General features: G+C 39.2%; 1 long non-coding RNA gene across 1 annotated transcript; it reads left to right on the forward strand.

Moving 5' to 3' along the window:
- Positions 1-445: 445 nt before the first annotated feature.
- On the forward strand, positions 446-11,153 carry LOC143440151 (uncharacterized). Its single transcript, XR_013108015.1, has 4 exons — positions 446-669; positions 9,754-9,860; positions 9,989-10,194; positions 10,407-11,153. It is a non-coding gene; the product is annotated as an uncharacterized LOC143440151 (long non-coding RNA).
- Positions 11,154-11,804: the final 651 nt, after the last annotated feature.

Here is an 11,804-nt window from a genome sequence, read left to right on the forward strand (position 1 = left end):
GTGAATTCGATACCCAACCAAACTAAAATAAAGCAGAATGACATTTAACTCTCTCTCTCTCTCTCTCTCTCTCTCTCTCTCTCTCTCTCTCTCTCTGTTTTAGTTCTGAATGGAACAGATCATTTGAAGATTAAGAGAAAGACTCATTATTCAATATTGTTTTTCTTCTACTGGAAACAATTCCCTGCATCCTTAAGAGTTGGGAGTCTCTTACAAAGAACATCTTTCTCCTAGACAAGTCATGTTCAAGTTAGTTGCCTGTATACTGTTACTTATATATTTTAGAAACAAGAACTCTCTCTTACAAAGTACAATAATCCAAACTGAGAGATTACCATTGCTGACCTTTGATCTTCACATCCTGGCTCTGATGTTCCAGTTACTAAGTACGGAGCCCATGAAACTGGGCTGACTATACCATCTGTCAGTCTCCTCAACCTCCTCTTTGATAATCCTGGCTTACATGGGTCTGAGTCCTCTGTTTTTCATTACCATGGGAAACGGGGTTAATTTTCTTCTGACGTTTTGCATATACTGGTTCCTATTTTATTGCTTTTTCTTTTTTGCTACTATAATCTCTTCATTGCCTTACATCACCTGCTATTATTATTTATTTCAAAGTAATTTTATATGAGATTTATACTGGAGATGATGGCAAGATGACAATAGGTGAGTGTGTGCATGTGTATGTGTCTATGCAGGTGTATGTGTGCATGTATATGCGTGTGTGCCTGTGTATATGTGCATGTGTGTGTGCATGCATGTGTGTGTGCACACGATCTCATGCGTGCTTATTTTCCATAGTTCAATGTCAAATGTCTTCTTCACTCACTCAATATTGTTTTTGACAGATAGTCTCTTACTGAACCTAGAGCTCACTGATTTGCCTAGGCTGGGTAACCAGGAAGCTACAGAGTCTTTAAAATCTTTTACGGACTTTTCTTTTAGAGCTACCAACTTAGCACACCAACCCAGACTCAGGTTAAATTGGAAGTGATCTTTGATATGTTATACTATTAAAAAGAAAATAGAGGGAATGTGTTTCATTCCTATTGGTTTCATAGCATCATGTCTATAAGAAGTTGTTTTCTGGTCTAAGTGTATGTATAGTCACCCATACACAGCATTTATACTTAAAATACTAGATAACCCCACTAAGAAGTATAAGGTAAAAAGCCCACCAAAGTGGATCTGTTAATGGAATTTATAAATGAGGTCTTGTTTTCAATCAGCTGAAGGAAGCTATATTAGAAGAGAAGAATTTCTCCCATTACCACTAAAGACGTGATTGATCAGTTTCTACTAAATAGTTTAACCAATGTAATATATACAGACCTACGGTTGAGTTATGCACCGTGCATTTTTCAGCTGAACTATGCATGCTTATCCAGTTACCCTTATAAAAAAAAAAACTACCGGAAGTAAAGCCTGTGCCACTATGCTTTACATAGATAGTTCAAGACAAGCTGTAGGCTGCCGTGTTTCGCTGGCTAGAGTAAGGAACTGTAAGTACTTAGTGTAATGCAAGTGTTCTGCAGGAGTGTGGAGCATGTACACAGACCTGAAGTGTTTAGTAGTTGCATCGGCACAAGTATCACTTGTTTTATTCATTTACTTAAAGATGAGATTCATTTTAATATATTTTATTCAAATATTTCAGTGAGTAAGTACTGGAAAAATTGATAAGCCATTTTTTTTTTACAGCTTTTAGAAACATCAGATCTGTGAAATGAGTTGTGTCCTTTATACTAACAGACATTTCTGCTAGCCACATTTCATTTGTTGTGTAACCATATATCAGAGACAGCTACTGTACAGTCAGTGCATATATTAAGTTTTTCACATAAAAGGCAACATCAAAGCAACAAAAGCAGTCAAGCAAAAAGGAAAAAAAATAACAAATTGGGCATGACTCCTTTGAAATGTGATCAATGGTCTTTCAAAGCTAAAAATATACCATTAATTATATAATTAAGGCTCAGGGCAAATATGGAATAACATAGCTTTGCTTTCTATTAATATCTTGGGTAAATAAGAAAAAAGTTCCTAAGGGTAGGAGTTTTTCTTACTCATCTCATTGCTTAGCTAACATATTGCCTGGGGTAGAAAAGACAACATGGATTTTTATTGAGCATGTATATAACAAATTGAAACAGCATTTTTATCCAGAATATATGCATTAGTTGCTTTCTATTGCTGTGATTAAAAACACCATAACCAAGGCACCATATAGAAGAAAGGGTTCATTAGAGCTTAGAGTCTCAGGGGGCATAGAAGTGACCAGCTCTACATCTGGAGATGAAAAGTGAGAGCTCACTCACATCATGAACCTCGAGCAGAAAGACAGCCCAGACTCAGAATGGCCCAGTCTCTCAGCCTTCTAAGGTCAACTCCAGCAGCATAGTTTCTCTGACAAGACCACATTTCCTAAAACTTGTAAACAGCACCATCCAATAGTAAACCAAGTATTTAAATGCCGAGACTATGGAGGATGTCTCATTTAAACCACCCCAATATATTACAGATATTAAGGATATTCTGCTAGTCCCTTACTCAGAGGTTTGCCCATGAGATTTAGGCATCTATTTAGGGCAAGGTTTAGGTTTAGAATGGGAGAAAAGTTGTTATTGATATCTTGTCTTACCGAAACTTGTGATATTCATTTAAACATACCACCAAGCATAGCACACAAGTGGGATAGCATCCTTAAAGAACAGGCTTCTAGAAAACTGGTTTTCAAAAAGTGTCTCAAGTAGAGCACTGTTTCACTCAGCTTTAGAGGATTACAGTCAAGTCCCATAATTTAATTAACTTCAATAAACCCTTCATAATAAAATTTTGTTTACAAATAGATTTTCAAAGAGGCAGTCATTTCTCCAGTTTGTATTTTATAACTTTCCCTTTTCTCTCCTTGTTTTGACCTAATGTGTTTCCTTTATGAGGTATATATACTTAAATTCTGAGAGGGGCTGACTGAGTTTCTCAAGAAGAAATAAAATTTGTACTTAACTCTCAGAGAATCCAATTGCTTCGGTTCAAGAAGCGAGGTTTCTATTCCACACTTAAAGGGGACTCTGAGTGTCCTCGCTTGCTTGCCTCCTGACAAACCAGGTGTCACTTTATAACAAAAACAATTTTGCTGAGTGTGACCCTTCAGACATCTTTTCAATAGCACTCACTGATGTAAAAAGCAATTCTTCTTCATGGTAAAAATATTACAGAAGACTAGGAAAAAGTAATGAAGAGCCATAGTCTCAATATTCAAAGTAAATATAAAATTTTTAGTATATTTTCTTCTGAAATAATACAACTAAATAAAAATTTTCCTAATTTTTCAAGAACATTATATAATGTGTTTGGATCATATTCACCTTTCATATCTCCCTGCTTCCATGGATACTCTCTCTACGTCCTTCCCTACCCACCCCACCCAACATTGAGTTTTCTTCTCCCTATTCTCATTGTGTTACTCAACTACTTTTAGTTTTGGGGAATGCCCTGGAGTATGGTTGATCCACCATGGGTCACATTAATGAAGAATAGTTTTTAAAAATCCGAGTATACATTAATTTTACAAACACTGTGTTATATATGTTTATCTCATCATAAGAACTTTCATGTCTATGATCAGTTTTTAAAACTAAGAATTTAATTTCTGCTTAATATCTCTAAGGAATTTAATATTTATGATGATATTAAAATATACTATTTACACTATTTTATTTGTATAGAAGAAAATTAAAAAGTATTGCTAGAATGGAGGCTGTGGGGGCTGAAAAGAGGGCTCTCTGCTTCTGAACCTTTCATAGGATTTGAGTTTATTTCCTAGCACCCATGTTAGGTGACACAGAATTACTTGAAACTCCAGTTCTAGAGGCTCTAATGCTCGTATCTGACCCCAGCTGGCACCTTCACACACATGGAAAACACACACACACACACACACACACACACACACACACACACACACACACAAACACACACACCTTCTAAAAAGGAAAATGTGTGTTTTTTCGCACAGCTTTCTTCCTGACCCCAGAGACTTCAGAACTGCTGATGAAAAATTTCAATGACATCCATAAGGACTTACGAGTGAGACAGGAAAATGGTTTTATGGGTTTGCTCCTCAAAAGAAGAGAAGATTGGAAAGATAAGAGGAAGCTGATGGCAGAATGTAGTGTGGTGTGAATTTTTAGCATTTATCCATTGTCTCAGCTAGCTCTGGCTGGATCGCCAGGAGATTTATATAAAACTAGAAATGTTTAAAGTCCAGTTTTTTTTTTTTTTAAATGAAATCTGGTGATATTGCTTGACATCAATGTGTGACGGGTCATAACCATTGTCTTTCACATCATCTCCAAACCCCTTCTACTGACCTCCATCTCATTTTTGAGCTCTGTGTGTCAACTGTATTTGAGCTCTTCCTCCCTCCCCTGATAAGCACATTCCAAAGCTTGGGAAAGCCTTCCCGAGGGTCTCTCCATCCTGTCTCTTTGGATTCTGATGGTAACTGGATCATGATTGTCACTTGCTCTATTTCTTTCCTGGCCTCTTCCCCTACAACTCCTCTACCCACAAACATTGCGAGCAGACAACAGTGCTTTTCAGACCTGAAGTCCCTGCCATTCATTCATCATTCAGATTAGTCAACTGTCTCTCCCATGTCCCTTTAGCATCCCATAATGTTGAAGTTAGAACATTGCTCTTGGATTATAATGTTTCAGAGAGAGACGGGAAGAAAATGGAGTTACTTTATAAAGTATCATGAGATGGATTAGCCCTATAATATGGATTCTTGGCTTGCATTTTACCTTTTGTCTACTAAAAGGGGCCTTTCCAGGACAGCTCTCAGTGCTTCTGACGAGGAATCTGAGAGTATTATGGAGACTCTGCTATATAAATATTCAGAGTGCTATGCAAGAAAAACTCACTTTGCAAAATGGCAACATGTTTAATTTATTCTTCTTTGGAGAACTGTTGTGCACTAGAAGCTGTGTTGCAAGAAGTGGCTATGTGCAGTGCGGTTTGGAGGCAAGAGCCAATTGTACAGACTGAGGTTACTTCATATCCCTTAAAGTAGCTGTGGTCTCTCATCCAAGCGTGGGCTAATGACTGAGCATCGGAGTCCATACACACCAACTTAAGGAGATTTCAAGTTACTTTGAAGTTGCCTGCGTAGAAATCATTTCTGGCTTCTAGAAAAGAAAACAAATATATTTTTTAAAAATTCAATGTCCCTTAACATACAAACTTGTTTAGTTAGTTATTTTCTCTGAGCCTTCTGTTTATTTTTATGAGAGTTAACAAATACTTCTCTGTTACTATAATCAGGTACTTTATTAGCTGCTGGAAGTGAATATGTCAAATGGGTGGCTTAGGGTACAATTTTAAGATTTATGTTTATGTATAATCTTTTTGATATCTGGTATTACTAGTTTAGCATTTTTTAAACTATATTTTCATGCTTTACATGCAATTCTACCAAGCAAATCAATATAATATGATTAAGTGGATCAATTATAAATGTTGCTGGCCATTCCTCGAAAAACACTAAAAAGAAAATAACTTTCCTTTGAAACCATTCAACTATTTTTTTTTTTTTTTTTTATTATTGGCATGGACTTTTTATGTTTACTTTGAAGCAAAGGAAACCAGAAACAAACCAAAACGTTGGTTGTGAAGTCTTTTTTTTTTTAATCACTAATTTTTAACTTTATTACCATAGTTGTAGTAGGTACAGCGAAAAGTATCAGATGGGAAGTAATGATTGTATTGATCAATAATAAAGACAGGAAATAAAAGAAGATGTATAAAGTGTCGTTGGAGATGACAGCGTGCTCGCAGAGCCTACGAGCTTAAGTAAGGTCCCTGGCTGCTTATGAGTGAGTGCAGACACATGAAAGGCTTAGATACTTGGCCAAGCTCAGGGTACAGACCTAAAAGTGAGACATTAAGACCATTTTTACCATATTCACTTAGAATCCTAAACCTGGCTCTTCACATTTGTGAGGCGAGTCTCTTAGTCATTACAGCTGCTGAATTTTTTAATTCTAGTCCATCTCATTTCTAAGATCTTGAGAAATAACTGATCAACTTATTTAGCCATTGGCTTAATTTTTAACTTATTCTTTGCACACTATTTATGCCAACTAATAAAATGTGCAGTGTATTGTTTACTGAACTGTATTGATGTAGTATATTATCCAGACATCCCATAGTAGAAGAAACTCCTTTAGTTTTTAAAAGAAACATTTAAGACCCGGGCACTTCCCACTGTAAAGATCTTTAGGGTAAAGTCATAAGTCATCCCACGTGCACATAGGGGCTGTTTATTCTGTCTGTTTCTGTCTGTTTCAGTTTAGTAAAGTTTATTTAAAAAAACCAGATAGCTTTTAAATTGTAGATTATGTTCTTTTCCAACTGCATCTTCACTAAGGAAACAGCCTAATGCTCCCCAATATGTGTGAGTGGCAAGCAGTTTATTAATAAAATGAGGAGATGTGTTTCTATACCTGGAGTCCAAGTTCGAGGCTCTACAGATAGCCTAATACAGGTTGATCCTTGGTTTTGAGTCAGTTCTGTACATTTTTTTTTCTAGAAGGGCAAGATAAAAATAATAACCATTACACTCTGCAGGATGCATAACTAAACCACAATAAGATTTTTCTTGTGACCCCAACCAAACTTGAGTGACTTAAAGTAGCATAGAATACCTACTTCAAGGTTTAAAAACTGTTGATAAGATTCCATTAGATTATTGGAATCTTCTGGCAAAACAACAACTACAACAACAACAACAGCAGCAGCAGCAGCAGCAGCAGCAGCAGCAGCAGCAGCAACAGTATAAGAGTCTTTTATAAGAGCATCTGAGTAATATTTAGAAAGTAAGTTCTTGCTAAATTTTTTTCTCAGTCTATTTTTATTAGGAATCCCTGTGTACTGGAATGCACTATTTCTTGTGACTAATCACAATTTGGCATGACTAGAGTATTTCAAGTTTTTGTTATTTCTTCATCTTTCTTTTCTGCCTTCCCGTTCCTTTCTCCTTCCTCCCCCTCCCGCCCCCCGCCCCCCTCCCCCCCGGGAGGATTCATTTTATTTTTGTGGTGAGAAGGAGACTCAGATGGGGCAGCAGTTTTGAAAAGCTGTTAAGAGCCATGTCTGCATTTGGTGAAAGAGGATAAAAGGGAAAGGGGGGCATCAAGGATGAGAAGGTGCTGAGAATGCAGATGTTGTTGAACTCCACCTTGTGGGTGGGGCATGCTCCTTGCCATACTGGGAGCAGTTATGATTACCCACAGAGAAACAAAACTGAGCTGACTGATACTCCCTCACCGGAAGGAAGCCCTTACAAGACAACACTTTGGAAATAATGAAGCCCCATCTTCTCTGAGGATATATAACATTTGTTGGTGTGGGTGAAGAGGCTCCACAGGAAAAGTTAGCATGGCAACAGATGAAGTTGAAACGTTGCATTGTTGTCTCAGTGTACTTGTAGCTACCCCAATATCTAGCCATTCACCTCTCTTAAACTGAGCTACAGGACAGTCAGCCTCTGTGGTCTGTGGGAGGTTTGACAGGAAGTGCAGAGCAGCCTGTCTTTTGCACAGGATCCCAGCTGGGACAGTCTAACAGTGGGAAATACTTGTTCAGGACCTGGATACAGAGGATTCTAATAAACTCAATTTGGAGACCTATACATATTTGGGAAGGAGATTAGTGTCAATGTGATTGACTGACTTCCCTTCTGACACCTGTAGATTGAAAGGACCCTGAACTGGTACTCTGATGCCTCTCAGCTGAGGCGAGATGGACAGAAGGCCCAGGAAGCAGCTTTTATTGTTACTCCAAACCAAAAGAAAGACTGGAAGAATGGAGGGAGAGAGTGGGATAAAGATAGTAATGGGGGACGGAGGATGGGGGATGGGGGATAGGCTTGGAGGTAGAGGATGGGGAGGGAAGGGGGAGGAGAAGGGGGAGGGACAGAGACAAAGAGAATATGAACCTTTAACCTTTCCCTCCCTTCTCTTTTCCTATGCCTCAATTTTTGGCCTGTTACCATTGCTTTCTAAGACCTATGGCCATGTCTACCATAAGAGAAGAGATGAGGACTGGGAGGGACATGTCCATGTCTGCACATGAACTACGATGTTCCTCAACCTGGGGAAAGATGTACCTGTATGTGTGTGTATATGTGTGTATGTGTGTGTATGTGTGTATGTGTATGTGCGTGTATGTGTGTATATGTGTGTATGTGTGTATGTGTGTGTATATGTGTGTATGTGTGTATGTGTGTGTATGTGTGTGTGTATGTGTGTGTATGTATGTGTATATTTGTATGTGTGTGTGTACGTGTGTACGTGTGTGCATGTGTGTGTATATGTGTGTACTGTGTGTGTGTATGAGTATGTGTATGTATATGTGTATGTATATATCCAACTCCAAGGACGTTGATTTTCCCACATTTGGGATGAACCACTCCTGCGCTCCTGAAGTGGGTCCTGGAGCCTTAGAAGCTAGTGGAGAGAGAAGGCAAGGGATGGAAACATAAACATTTTAGCATGGGGAAGGGGAAAAGGGGATCCTCTTATAACAAGGCATTCCTAAATTTCTTACGTGTTTGTGTTTCGTATGTTTGCATTTTGGAATTTGCCCATGTTTGTTATCTCCCATCACCTGACTTTTAGCACCTCTAGGAAATTTATACCTCTTACTTTCTAGCATAGTCCACAACTATGGAATAATGGCCATTGAACTTGATAACTATCCATGCATTTCTTATCACAGTGCTATTGGTATAGGAAAATGGCAAAGTGCCACACCAGGCCAAGTTTGTACTTACTGCTTCTTCGAATGCTGAGATGTCATTGGGCCCACTACACTAGGCAGGCAGTATGTCTTCATGAGGACACGACGGTGATAGTGCGTGTCCCAGTTAAAAACTAACCTTACTCAAAATGTGCTAATTGAGTTATCTTGGATGGCGCAGCGAGAGTTTTAGAGATTCGGTAGACATGATGCCCCATGGTAGTGAGTCATTCACCTTTCAGTGCTAAGTTGGAAGAATTTAAAGCTGTTATGGGGGTAGTTGTATTCCTTTCGCTTTCTGCTCAGCAGAGAAGAAAGGCTGGGACCAAATCTGCTTTCCTATGATGTGAGCTCTCATGCGTCTTCAGTAGTATTAAAGGAAGTGTCATTAAGTGAAAACCTTAAGGAGAACTTTCTCCTCTTGTGTTTGGTTCTTTGCCCATGGTGCATTGCGGTTTCCGTCATCTGTACCTGCGCCAGGGGTTTATATCGTGGCAATAACAAAGAGGTACTTTGTATTGTTCTCTGTTGCTTGCAAAACTTTCACATCTGCTAGATAGCCAATAGAAACACAGCACAATTCTAAAATCTGGACAGCGAGATATTACGGCAACCCTTAAACACCACTAAGTTTTAAGTTTTGATAATTGTCCCAACGGGATTCTTCAGGGAGAGGATGCACATGTCACCTGACCTCCTTAACCTCTATCACTGTCCCTCTCAATATGCATTCTATGTGACACCCAAACACTCAGCACAAAATGAACTGTGGTTTCAAGCCAGATATTTGTCTTAATATAGAAGGTATACACAACATGTTTAACCAGGAACACCCTTAAGATGCAGCTCTGCTTGTGTTTGCCATGAACAAACAGGGTTGAATCACCAGGCGTTAGAAAGAATTTCAGTAATACAGTTCAAATAATCAGGAAGTTCTTTTCTCAGGAAGCTTCGATTCTGAGGCTATATGTCTACTCCTGACGACGGTTTCACAGTGCTGACTGGAGAAAACTCATCAGTCTCAAGTACAGATTGTTCCAGCCTGCTGTCAGGTATCTGTGCCGCAATTCTCCGGGGTGGGGTGGGGCGGATGCCTGGAGAAGAAATGAGAGTGAGCGATGGTCGATGGGCCTGAGAGCTGCCTTTTATCTTGTCTCTGTCTTCTGTTACATTGTTTGAGGGAGTTTGTGACCTCATCAGCAGAAAGCACTGAATGGTGTTAAGAGGCTTGTTGGTGTATAAAGTGAAAGGCTGAACCGAGGCTGCCCCAGAGGGAAGAGTACTGATTGAAGCATGGTGTACCTCCACTATGAGTTTTGAAGGGTCACACGTGGCAGTAAGGAAAAATGTGGATCGACTGTGAGGCAGAACGGCAGTTTATCCTCAGTAAGTTGGAGGCAACAGAATAGAGTTTATATTTCCATTTCAGTTCTATAAAACTAGCAATAGCATCTGGTCAGACTGACTGATGTCTGTTTTAACTATTCTATGGGATTTCTCTTTGAACAGTCTTGCTGCTGCGGGAGAAACCTTTGCGGAAGCACGCTTTTCTCGCCATTGGCTTTTTTGCATAACTGCCTCATTCTTTTCTTAAACAGCTATCATTCCAAGGAACTGTACCTGACATTAAGCATCTAAGGATGAAAAGCAGTCATTGTTGTGCTTGAGTCCAAAGACCCTGTCTTTGCCAAGGAGATGGGCTAGAAACACATGCTGCGGCAGAATGGAGAAGGTCAAGGGTGGACCGAATATGGTATTTATTGTTTGTCAACAATAGCATTTTTAATTTTTTGTCTCCTTTTTACTTATGTACATCCTTTTTAAAGCCATGTAACCTAAGTAGTACCCTGGCCCTTATATTTGCTTTTGAAGTCTCGTGTTTTCTCTGTTTGGGTGAAGTGCAGACATGCTTCCTTAAATACGAAGGAAAGATACCTTGTTTGTTGAAAGTAGACCTGTTCTTCCCTGAGAAGTGAAAATGTCAGCTTTCTAGAAGTGGGTGGGTGGGACATCCAGCTGAGCTGGAACAGCCAACTGAAAGATTAGAAATCCTCTGGTCAACCCCAACTGAACCTTGTTCTTATGGGCCACTGAATGGGTAGTTTGAGAAGGGAAATTTCAGGAGAGGGCAGATGAGGAAAGGGCAGAACAGTGGTTTCCGTTAATGAAACTAGGCAGTTACATCGGTAAGGAAGGGTTCCTGGGGAATAACACGATAGATGTATTCCCCTGTATTCAAATCTTGTTCTCCTGCTAGTTGACTCCTGAAAAATTTCCCCATGCCTTTGAACCTCAGTTACCTTACATAATAAAATAAAATAAAATAAAATAAAATAAAATAAAATGCAGTGATTCACATACTGAATAGAGCATTCTGTGTGAGTCCTTCGACTCAGATTACGATTTTTAGACCAAACTGTGGTGGTGGTGGAGATGCTAGTAAGAAAAATGTCACTGATGAGAGAGAAAAAAATGGTGATCCAAAAACTATAATCATTATATTTCATGGAACTCACATGGTGGGCAACACAGGTATGGTTTCTGGATCCCAGGATGTATAAAGCAGACAGATAATTGCAGGGCACCAAAATGAATGTGGTTGCAGAGATAGTGTTCTGAGATCTCCTGGGAAGGATATAAAATTCACAATAGGAAGATTGGGGAAGACTTCTAGAAATAACTATTCAAACAGAAGTTAAAAATTGGATCAGTGTAATATAAACCAAGAGGAAGAAGGCAGAATTTGGGAGGAAAGAACAGCCTTAAGAACACACTGAGGAATGGGAGACACTGTGGTCCAGCAGGGAGAAGACTTTCTGGAAGGCTGGAAGGCTGCCATAGCAAACGCAAGACTCGTGTGACACACGAGCCTGCAGTGTGTGACAGTAAGACCTGCAGTCTGAGGTGCAGGCCATGCCGAATTTTATCAGGCATCAGGATGTTGTAGAAAATGATCAATGAACCAACCCATATCTGAAAGCTCGGTCTTTGGGGAA

Source organism: Arvicanthis niloticus, chromosome 28 (genome assembly GCF_011762505.2).
Source record: "Arvicanthis niloticus isolate mArvNil1 chromosome 28, mArvNil1.pat.X, whole genome shotgun sequence".
In the NCBI taxonomy this organism is placed as follows: Eukaryota; Metazoa; Chordata; class Mammalia; order Rodentia; family Muridae; genus Arvicanthis; species Arvicanthis niloticus.